Source organism: Marmota marmota, unplaced genomic scaffold, assembly GCF_001458135.2.
Source record: "Marmota marmota marmota unplaced genomic scaffold, marMar, whole genome shotgun sequence".
Taxonomy (NCBI): domain Eukaryota; kingdom Metazoa; phylum Chordata; class Mammalia; order Rodentia; family Sciuridae; genus Marmota; species Marmota marmota.
The window spans coordinates 25,907,274-25,919,905 of record NW_026000093.1 but is presented as its reverse complement, the minus strand read 5'-3'; the positions used below and the strand labels follow the sequence as shown (position 1 = coordinate 25,919,905).

Sequence of the window (12,632 nt, the reverse complement as noted above, 5' to 3'; positions counted from 1 at the left end):
GGGAGGGGGGAGGGTGGAGGATGGGAAAGGCAGCGGAGCACAACAGACACTAGTATGGCAATTTGTAAATCAATGGATGTGTAACTGATGTGATTCTGCAATCTGTGTATGGGGTGAAGGTGGGAGTTCATAACCCACTTGAATCAAAGTGTGGAATATGATATGTCAAGAAATTTGTAATGTTTTGAACAACCCACAATAAAAAATTAAAAAAAAAAAAAAAAAGAAATACATGTAAAATTTGTTCTGTGGGAAGCTAAGTGTGAGAGTTTGTCAACATGAATTTTTTTGTAAAACATTATGAACACTGTACCTATAAAAATGGAGTCTTCTGTCATGATTATAATCAGTCCATTTTAATACAGAATAACCTGAAAGGAAAAAAAAAAAAAAGAAGATTATACATCAAGAAAAAGTTAGTTTTATTATAATAATGCAAGAATGATTCAACATATATGTATCAAAAAGTATGAGTATAATCAATAAAAATAAGGACAAAAATCACATCAGTATCTCAATAGAGGCAGGAAAAATCTTATCATAAAATATGGCATGAATTCAGGTTTAAAAAAAACTGAAGAAATTAGACACATAAAACTAATCTCAACATCATAATAGCTACATAAGCTAACCCCAAATTCAACACCACACTAGATGGCAAAAAACTGAAATCAGCAACAAAACAGTGATGTATATTCTCATCACTCTTAATAAATATACTACATGAAAATTTACTCACAACAATTATTTAAGAGAAGAAAATAAGGATATAAATAAGAAAGAAGGAAGTTAAATTATCAATCTTTGCAGATGATGTGATTCTATACTTATAACACAAAAACCTCTAATAATATTTCTAGAACTGATAAATTTAGTAAAGTAGCAGGATATTAAAACATCACACAAAAGTAAATTGCTTTTATATATACCAATAATGAATCTTCTGAGAAAGAAATCAGGAAAACATAGTAGTCATAAATAAATAAATAAATAAATAAATAAATAAATGAAAATAAGTTTAACTAAGGTGGTAAATTACCTCTAAAATAAAATTAAAGACTACTTAAGATATTAGGAACATACCTCAACATTGTAAAAGCTCTCTATGCTGAGCCCAAGGCCAAAATTATTCTTTAAATAAATAAATAAAAGCATTCCCTCTAAAAACTGCAAGAAGACATAGATGTCCTCTTTCACCACTTCTATTCAACATAGTTCTGTAGATTCTAGCCACAGTAGTCAGATAGAAAAAAAAATAAAGAGATACAAATGGGAAAAAAGAACACAAACTATCACCACTTGCCAATGACATGAATCTATATTTAGATAAAAAAAAATCCACCAATAAACTTCTAGAACTAATAAATGAATTCAGCAAAGTACCAGGGTATCAAATCAACACCCATAAATCAAATGCATTTCTATACATCAATGATGAATCCACTGCAAGAAAAATTAGGAAAACCACCCCATTCACAATAGTCTCAAAAAATAAATAAATAAATACCTAACAAAAGAGGTGAAAGACCTATACAATAAAAACTACAGAACACTAAAGAAAGAAATTGAAGACTTTAGAAAATGGAAAGATCTCCCATGTTCTTGGATAGGCAGATTTAATATTGTCAAATGGCCATAGTACCAAAAGCATTATACAGATTTAATGTAATTCTTGTTAAAATCCCAATGACATTCTTCATAGACCAAAAAAAAAAAAAAAAGCAATAATAAAATACATTTGGAAAAAAATAAGAGACTCAGAAATAAGAATACTCAAGTAATTCTTACCATAAAGAGTAAGGCAGGAGGCATCATAATATCAGACCTTAAAACTATAACACAGAGCTATAGTAACAATAGTAACAAAAATAGCATGGTATTGACACCAAAATAGACATGTAGACCAGTGGTACAGAATAGAAGATACAGAGACCAACCCAGATAAATACGATTATCTCATAGTGGACAAACATGCAAAAAACATACACTGGAGAAAAGATAGCCTCTTCAACAAATGGTGCTGGGAAAACTGGAAATCCATATGTAGCAAAATGAAATTAAATCACTATTTCTCACCATGCATAAAAGCTAAACTCAAAGTGGATCAAGGACTTAGGAATTAAACCAGAGATAATTGCACCTAATAGAAGAAAAAGTAGGCCCAAATCTTCATTAAGTGGGCTTAGGACCTGACTTCCTTAGCAAGGCTCCTAAAGCACAAGAAGTATAATCAAGAATTGATAATGGGATGGAATCAAACTAAAAATCTCAACAAAGGAAACAATCAATAACATGAAGAGAGAGCCTACAGAATGGAAGAAAATCTTTACCACAGGCACCTCAGATAGATAATTGATCTTCAGGATATATAAAAATCTCAAAAAACTTAACACCATGATTTTATTCTCTTTTAATGCTGAGTAACTTTCCATTGTGTATATATACCAAAGTTTCCCTATCTAGTAATCTACTGAAGGGCATCTAGGTTGGTTCCACAGTTTAGCTATTGTGAGTTGTGCTGCTATAAACATCCATATGGCTGTGTCCCTGTAGTATGCTGTTTTTAAGTCCTTTGGGAATAAACCAAGGAGTGGGATAGCTGCGTGGCTTTTGCAGGTAAATGAATAGAGTTGGAGAATATAATGCTAAGTGAAGCAAGCCAATCCCTGAATGTTTTCTTTGATATGAGGATATTCACTCATAATGCTGATGCAAGCGGAAGGATGGGAGGAATGGAAGAACTTTTAGATAGAAAAAAGGGGAGGGAGTTAGAGGGAGGGGAAAGGGGGTAGAAATTATGTTGGAATGAGTTAGACATCATTACCTTAGTACATGTATGAAGACACGAATTGTATAAAAATACCTTGTGTACATCAGTGACTTGAAAAATGGTGTTATATATGCGTAATATAAAATGAATTGCATTCTGCCAACATGTATTACAAATTAGAATAAGTAATTCTAAAAAATTTACACCAAAACCAAAAATAATCAAATTAATAAGTGGACCACAGAACTTAACAAACACTTCCCCAAAGAAGCAATACAGTTCACCAAAAAATATATGAAAAAAATGTTCATCATCTCTAGCAATTAGAGAAATGCATATCAAAACTACTCTAAGATTTCATTTTATGCCCGTCAGAATGGCAATTATCAAGAATACAAGCAGCAATAATTGCTGGTGAGGATGTAGGGTGAAAATCTCACTCATAGTTGCTGGGGTACTGCAAATTGGTGCAATCACTATGGAAATCAGTATGGAGATTCCTTAGAAAATTTGGAATAGAACCACCATTTGACCCAGTTACCTCACTCCTCAGTTCATACTCAAAGGCCTTAAAATCAGCATATTACAGTGACACAGCAATGTCAATGTCAATGTTTATAACAGCTCAATTCACAAAAGCTAAACTATGGAACAAAACTAGATGTTCTTCAAGAGAGGAATGTATAAAGAAAATGTAATATATATATACACACACACACACACAAACACACATATATACACACACATATACATATATATGTATACACACACACATATATATACACACACAATGAAATGTTACTCAGCCATGAAAAAGAATAAAATTATGACATTTGCAGGGAAATGGGTGGAGCTTGAAAATATCATGTTAAGCAAAATAAACAACCATCCCCCCCCCCAAACCAGAGGCTGAATGTTTTCTCTGATAAGTGGATTCTGATCCATAATGGGGAATGTGTAGGGAAGAATGAAGGAACTTTGGATTGGGCAAAGGGGAGTGAGGGGAATGGAGGGGGTGGGGAGGGGTGTGAAAAGACTATGGACTGAGACAGAGTTTATTACCCTATCTACATGTATGACTATCACTCTGCAGCATGTTCAGCCATAGGAATGAGAAGTTGTGCACCATTTGTGTGCAATGTATCATAATGTATTCTACTGTCATGTGTAACTAATTAGAACATTTTTTTTTAAAAAAAAAGACTACTGAAGAAAGAAGAGGGGTGCCAAGTTGGCAGTGTACAGAAGGTAACTTTCCAAAATGCTCTGTGGCAAGGGACTGAAAGAGGAAAGGAGCTACTCTTTGAGATCAGTAAAAACAAACAAACAAAACATTTAACTCTCAGAACAATCAAGGGACACAGAAGGTTCAATAGAATAAAATAAACAAAAAATAAACAACAATAACAATAACAACAAACAAAAACCCTGCCAGCTCTGGCTGCTGCCAATGTGGATCCACTGCGAGCTGGTCTGAGGGAGAGAGACTAAGAGAACCTGCATTTTGGCTGGCACCGAGGTGTGTCTTGAAATGGAGACAACAGTGATCTGGAACTTTGTCAAGCCAATCCTGTGGGTGGCTGCACTTTGTTTTCATGTGAGAGAAATGCTGAGCCTCTCCCAGGGACCTGCAGGGTCAGCCAACATCTTTTTCTCTTGTGCTCATGGGGCCAGTGCATGTGGATCCAAACCCAGGTTCCCACACCTGTTTAATTCCAGCTGGGCCCCAAATCTGAACTGGAAGAGATCTGTGAGGTGACCTAGAGTGTGATTTAAAAAACAGGTGAGATTCAGGTGTGGAAAGTGTGGTATTCAGAGGAATTTAAGACACTCAGACCCTAGAGATACTGGGTATATTTCACTTTTTACATCTTGTGGTTGGCAGGACCAGCTGGAGATGACTAGGGACTTGATTGGGTGGGGGAAAAGTGGGCTTCAGGACTGAATCCAGGTGGTCAAGATATGGGAGCCATGGGAGGCTAAAAGACATGAATGACTGGCTTGTCCACCACTTGAATGGAATGCAGGGGAGATTCAAGTGATGCAAATGTCCAGTGCAAACCAGAAGCAGCTGAGATCAGGAGGAGTGCTGATTTGAAAGATTCACCAAACATCATTTCAGAAAGCACCAGGGGTTGAACTAGACCCAAACCCAACCTCTAGGACCTCCACCTCTGGGAAGCCCTTTGCTGTGAATGGAGTTCACAACATCCTCCAACCCACCACATTTCCTACAACTGAGAATAGACAACAAAAAGAAGAAATTGAGAGCTGCTGACTGCTACTCTTACACATAATACGTACAATAAGAACAAACAGAAAGAAAGACAATTGGGAACCATCACAATGAAAATAATCCCTAATCTTCCCCCAAGAACCTTTGTTTTGGGGGGAAGGGGGAGTTCTTTTTAAAGATACATGACAGTAGAGTGTGTTTTGACATATTATAAATTATTAAACAAAAAAATAGCCTTTTTTCTGTTTTTAAACTTTTGTGTGCTGAATGGTCCATGGACACTTGAACATATACATATTTGTCTCACTCTTTTTATTCCAAACATTTTTTTTAATGTTGTTATTGTCTTGACTCTGTCTTTTGAGACCTAGGGTTTTTTACAAGTATGTGTTGGTTTTGTTTTATATTGTTCATTTGTTTCCTTTATACTGTTTTTCTCCAATTTATCTTGATTCTCTTCTTCTCTTTTGCTTACAGCCAAATTCTATTATTCCCTCTTTCCTTCTTCCTTTATCTTTTTACTCCTACTGTCTCTCATCCTCCCTCTCAATTATTACATTCTACATCTCTTCTGCATTCTCCCTGTACACATTTTTGATATTGACATAGCAAACCATTTTGTAAATAATATTTCTACTGTTGGCAATCGCCTACCATACCATTTCTATTTATAGCACAAATTAATATTGAATACAAATAACCAAATACAAATAAACAAATTTCTAATAAAACACTGACACATCACATACAAAAATACATTAAAAGGATAGTGCACTATGACCAAGTTTGTTTCATTGCAGGGATTCAAGTTTGGTTCAACACATAAAAATCAATAAATATAATTCACCAACATCAATAAGACTTAAAGATGAAAATTACATGATTATATCAATAGAGAAATGAAGAAAAACCAAAAGCATCCTTAAAAAAACTGGAACAAGCCAGGGATGCCCTCTTTCACCAATTCTATACAACATAGTCCTGGAAACAATAGCCAAAGCAATTAGGAAAAAGAAAAAAAAATAAAGAGAAGCAAATAGGAGAAGAGATCAAACTATTGCTTTTGACCCATGACCTGTTCCTATATTTAGAAGACCCAAAAAATTCCACCAGGAAACTAGTAGAACCTATAAACAAATTCAACCATGTACCAGGATATAAAATTAACACCATAAATCAATTGTGTTTCAGTATACCAATAATGAATCAACTGAAAGAGAACTTAAGAAAACTATCCCATTCACAATAACCTTAAAAAACAAAACAAACAAAAAATAACTGGAATTCAAAACCTGGAAATCAATATAACAAAAGAGGTAAAAGCCCTCTACAATGAAAGTCACAGAACACTAAAGAAAGAAATTAAAGATCTTAGAAGATGAAAAGATCTCCCATGTTCTTGGATAGGCAGAATTAATGTTATCAAAAGGCATATATACCAAAAGCACTATACAGATTTAATGAAATTCCTATTAAAATTCCAGTAATATTCTTTATAGAAACATAAAAAGCAATCATAAAATTATTTGGAAAAATAAATAGTGCAGAATAGCCAAAGCAATCCTTAGTGAGAAAAGTGAAGCAGGAGGCATAACAATACTAGAACTTAAATTATACTTCTGAATTAAAGTAACAACAACAAAAAAGTGGTATTAGAACCAAAATAACATGAAGACCAATTGAATAGAATAGAAGGCAAAGAGACAAAACCACATAAATATAATTATTTCATACTGGACAAAGGTGTTATGAACTATACATTGGAGAAAAGATATCCTCTTCAAAAAATGATACTGGGAAAACTAGAAATGTATATGTAGCTGACTAAAATTTAACCTGTATCTCTCACCATGCACAAAAATCAACTCAAAATGTATCAAAAACGTAGGCATTGAAACCCTATAGCTTCTAGAAGAAAAAATAGGTCAAACTCTCCATCATGTTAGCTTAGGAACCAATTTCATCAACAAGACTCCCAAAGCACAAAAAGTAAAATCAAGAATCAATGAATGGGGGCACTGGGGATGTGGCTCAAGCAGTAACATGCTCGCCTGGCATGCATGGAGCCCTGGGTTCCATCCTCAGCACCACATAAAAATAAAGATGCTGTGTCCACTGAAAAATCTGAAAAATAAATATTAAAAAATTCTCTCTCTCTCTCTCTTCTCTCTCTCTGTCTCTCTCTCTCTCTCAAAAAAAAAAAAAGAATCAATGAATGGGATGGTATCAAACTAAAAAGCTTCTTCACAGCAAATGAAACATTCAAGAGCATGAAGAGAGAGCCAACAGAATTAGAGACAATCTTTGTCACCTGCACCTCAGATATAGATTAATTCCCAGGATATATAAAGAACTCAAAAACTGAACATAAAAAATACAATTAACCCCCAATAAATGGGCAAAGGAACTGAATTGATACTTCACAGAAGAAGAAATGCAAATGGTCAAAAAATATGAAATGATATTCAACATCTTCAACAATTAGAGAAATGCAAATTAAAACTATACTCAGATTCCATCTCACTCCAGTCATAATGTCAATTATTAAGAATGTAAGTATAAATAAATGTTGGTGAAGGTGTGGGTGAGAAAGGTACTGTCACACATTGCTGGTTGAACTGCAAATTGGTTTAACCACTTGCAAGAGCATTATGGAGATTTTTCAGTAAACTTGGAATGGAGTTACCATTGGACCCAGATATTCTACACCTTCATATATTCTTAAAGGATTTAAAATTCCTTGGTATACACCTAAAGGATTTAAAAACAGCATACTACAGTGACACAGTCACATCAATGTTTATAGCAGCTCAATTCTCAATATCTGTGCTATGGAAACAATCCAGGTGCCTACAGCAGATGAATGGATTAAGAAAATGTGCATATGTACAAAATGGAATATTACTCAGCCTTGAAAATGAATGACTTTTTGACAATTTGCCAGAAAATGGAAGGATCTGCACCTATTATGGTAAGTGAAATAAGCCAATCCCAAAAACCAAAGGCCAAATGTTCTCTCTGATATGTGGATGCTATTACCCAACAATGGCAGAGTGGAAGAATAGAAATTCAGTAGATTAGATTATGGGAAATGAAGGGAAGGAAGGGGGGAAAGAAATAAAAAAAGACCGAAATGATTCTGACATAACTTTTCTTTGTTCATATAAGAATAAATATACCACAATGAATCTCAACAACATGTACACCCTCAAGACTGGGATTCTAATTAGAATATGATGTACTTCATGTTTGTATAAATACGTCAAATTATACACTACTATCATGAATAACTAAAAAAGAACAAGAAAATAAAAGTTATCTGGTGGAGGAAAATTCATTCAAAACATACAAATGGTATTTGCATCCAGTGGTTTAAGGCTGAGTAAAGAGCTAATCCACTACAAAACAAAGATTTATCAAATCCAAAATGTCAGTAGATTGAGAACTCCTGCCCCCCAAAAAGTACTTAATGATTAAGAAAGTGTATATTCATATTGCTCATTTTATGTACAAATACTAAATCACTTAAAACAAATTTTGTTAATATGTTGATTAATTTTGCTTCTTTCTGTTTTTAACTACAGACTTCCTAAGAGCATGCATTTCCATTTATCCAAAACATCAACATTTAAAAGAAACATGATTTATATTGCAACAACATATAATAAAAAAGAATAGTAAATAATGAATTACAAAACACATTAGATGATGGAAACACTGTCTCTGTTCTTGGATGGACTTAATTAATCTTATTAAAATGACTGTATTACCTGATGCATTTGACAGATTTGATGCCCTCCTCATCAAAATTCCAGTGGCATTTTTCACATAACTAGAAAAAATGGTCCTAAAATAAATCTTGAAAAATAAATAGCCCAGGCAAATCTAAGCCAAAACAACAGGGCTGGAGGCATCACAATACCCAACTTAAAATTATACTATAAAGTTACATTATTGAAAACTGCATGGTACTGACATAAAATCAGGTACAATGGAATAGACCAGATGGCATAGAGATAAACCCATACAGATACATGACAAAGGTGCAAAAAACATGTTGATGGAAAGAGCCATTTAATGAATGGTGCTAGGAAAACTAGATAACCACATGTAGATGAGTGAATCTAGGTCCCTCACCTCACACAAAAAAAGTCAAAGGGGATCAAAGTTCCAGGAATTAGGTCAGAAATTCTGCAACTGCTAGACATTAAACACAAGATGAACAATTGAAAACATAGGTGCAACAGACACCAGTATTGCTGTATGTATAAACGTGGCTGTATAAACAATGTGATCCTGCAATCTGTACACATGGAAGAATAAGAATTCATACCCCATTTGAATCAAATGTATGATATGTCAAGATCATTGTATTGTCTTGATCAACTAATAAAATAAAACACTGAGGTTAGGAAATAAAACTAAGAATTAATATATTATAAGGCATTGACTTAAAAAGCTTTTGTATAGCAAAGAAAACAAGAGTATAAAGAGAGAGCCTATAAAATGGAAGAAAATCTTTGCCAGTTACACTCTGACAGAAGATTAGTATCTAGAATATATAAAGAACTCAAAAAGCAACACACAAACACATAAAAGGAATAATCCAATCAGTAAATAGGCAGATTAACAAAACAGACATTTCTGAAAATAAGAAACACATGGCCAACAAATTAAAAAAAATCAACATCCTTATCAAGGAAGGAAATGGAAATCAAAACTACACTGAGATTTCATATTACTCCATTTAAAATGCAAGCATCAAGAATACAAGTAATAACATATACTAGAAAGGATGCAGGGGTAAAAGAAACACTTATCCCCTGTTGTTGAGATTGTAAATTAGTAAAAACTAATAAAGTAATTAGTATGAAGTTTCCTCAAAAGACTAGAAATGGGACAACCATAAGATACAGATATACCATACCTCAGTATTTAGCATAAAGAATTAAAGAAAGCACACTATAAAAAAACATGTAGTAAAATTCACAATAACCAAGTTTTTTTGTCAGCTATTTTATTGCTGTGACTAGAAGTTCTAACCAGAACAACTTATAGAGGAGGAAAAGTTTATTTGAGGGCTCACGGTTTCAGAGGTCATAGTACATAGAAAGCTAGCTCCATTTCTCCAGGCTCAAGGTGAAGCTCAAGATCATGGAGGGAAGAAGCTCACATCATGATGACCAGGAAGCAGAGAGAGTCTCCTCTGTGGAGATACAAAATACATACCCCATAGCCACGCCCCCAGTGAATGAGTTCCTCCCACCACTAATTAATCACTAATTAGATTAAGCTACAGCCCAATCATTTCTCCTCCAAAACTTCTTACATTGTCTCACATGTGAGATTTTGGGGGACACTTCACATCCAAACTATAACACAAGATATGAAACCAGACTAGGGTGTCTTTTAATCAGTGAAAAAATAAAAATATGTGTTACATATACACAATGGAGCTTTTCTCACTCATTAAAAAGAGTTAAATTATGTCATTTGCTGAAAAATAGACGGAACTGAAGAAGATATTCTAAGTGAAATAAACCCCACTCATAATGTCAAAGGTCATATGTTTTCTATGTGGAAGGTAGAGGGATAAAAGGGGGGATTAAAGGATCTCCTGCAAATAGAAGGGAGACAGATGTACCAGAGGGTAGAGATTCTGGGAAAGGAGAAACAGAAGGAAAGGGAATGTATGGGGGGAATGAAATAGAACACATTATACTACATGTGGATATAAATAAAACCCAACAAATCCTACTATTTTATGTAATTAGAATTAACTAAGAGAATTATTTTAAAAAAATGAAGAGTGTGGAGAAAATAAAATTTTGTTATCCTTTTGTTTTTTTAAAACTAATTTTCATGGCACTTTAGTTTAGAATATTAATGAACAAAGTTCTATTCTTCTAGGGACACCTTTGCCATGTCAGAGATATATGATTAAAATTTTTAACTAAATGTCAAATGTTTATTTTTGGGTTCAAATATTTTTATGTAGTAATTTTTTTCCAGCTGTAATAATTCACTTAGTACCTTTTCTTCAATACTTATTTTCCAATAAAGTAACATTGTATATACTTATAGGTGGAACATATGGTATAATAAAATGGAGATTGCCCTTGGATTCAGTTTGACCTGAGGTTTTTTTGTTTATTTATTTATTTATTTATTTTTTTAGTTGTAGTTGGACACAATACATTTATTTATTTACATGTGGTCCTGAGAATGGAACCCAGGGCTCTGTGTATGCTAGGTAAGAGCCCTACCATTGAGCCACAACCCCAGCGTGTTGACCTGAGTTTTTATATCATACTTACCTTTATGAGCTTAATAACACTAAATATGTCAATCTACCTGACCTTTAGATTTTTTTATCTATAAAAATAGAGATAGTATCATCTATTTTTATAAAATATTATTAACTTGAATGAATCTTGGTAATACAAAGTAAACACAAAATTATCATTATTATTTTTGATATTCTATAATATGCAATGCATGTTTGTGTACATATATATCAAATTACTGATGTATGTGTACTATAAATACATGTTATAATATTTACTATGCAGTGACATTATCAATTATCTACTAGGCATTTAAATGCTCTTATCCAATGCTCATTTTTGTAGTAGCCACAGGTGAGTAATAATTATCGTCTGGTTCTTAAAGTAGACATGCCAAGGTAGCTAAGCATGGTGTTCTTCAACATAAACAGAGGACTAATCTAGCAACAATAATAAGACTTCCATTTTTTCTCTTTTCAGTTTTATATGGATACGTTTTCAGTTTATTAACATTAAAAACAGTTTTGGTCATAAAATTGATTACATAAAACTGTCTAATTCAAATGCAAAAAAATTTATGTAGACACAACCTGGGTTAGTTTAAGATAAAGAACCATTACCTACAGGACAGAATAGTACAGATCCCAATTAATAAAAGGGGTAAAAGACTGTAAGGTTATAGGCATTAACATTAAAGCCTGGTACTCTTGATTTAAGACTAGTGAGTGTTTAAAATCAAGACTTAAAAATTAAAGTTAAATTAAAAAGGCCAAGGAAAGCAATATTTGGCTCTTGTCTTCCAAGTCAGTCTGAATCCAGGGAACAGGGAACTTCTCTAAAGAGCTTTGAAACTCGGGGCCACATAACCTCCTGCTCAGGGAGATTAATGAGACCACTGGAGAACCAGAAAACCAATCGGTGCACTTGCTATGAAGAGGAGAGTCATTGGAGAAGAGAAACATCATTGATGCTTCCAAGGGAAGTCACATGGTGAGCCAGACCTTGACCCATCCTACTGCAAATGGCACTAGCAGAATTAAGAAGCTGCTTTCAAGTTCCCCCAAGAGTGACTCCCATGGGAACTCAGCTGACTCTTAACAATAGATAGAAACAAAAGTCAGTTTGACCTACTTCATCTTAAACACCTAGCAAAAACAGTTAAAACAAGCACAGTCATTTCTGGGCATTAAAATATATATATATATATATATATATAATAGTAGTTAAATGTAACTTAAGATATACACTTGTGTTAGTCCTGAAGAATAAGTAAGACTAGAGGCTACAAAAGAGAGATTCTTAGGAAGGAATGCCTAATAAATATCAAGTCAAACTGCTA

General features: G+C 33.7%; 2 long non-coding RNA genes across 2 annotated transcripts in view; one reads left to right on the top strand and one right to left on the bottom strand.

Moving 5' to 3' along the window:
• The window catches only part of LOC125610583, a 26,376-nt gene extending 13,924 nt beyond the window's left edge, over window positions 1-12,452 (top strand). The window contains exons 2-3 of the long non-coding RNA XR_007340588.1: window positions 3,217-3,224; window positions 12,020-12,452. This is a non-coding gene — a long non-coding RNA (uncharacterized LOC125610583). The remainder of the gene's footprint in view (window positions 1-3,216; window positions 3,225-12,019) is intronic.
• LOC125610582 overlaps window positions 1-12,632 on the bottom strand; it is a 228,325-nt gene that overhangs the window by 204,424 nt on the left and 11,269 nt on the right. The gene's annotated exons all lie outside the window — the stretch shown is intronic.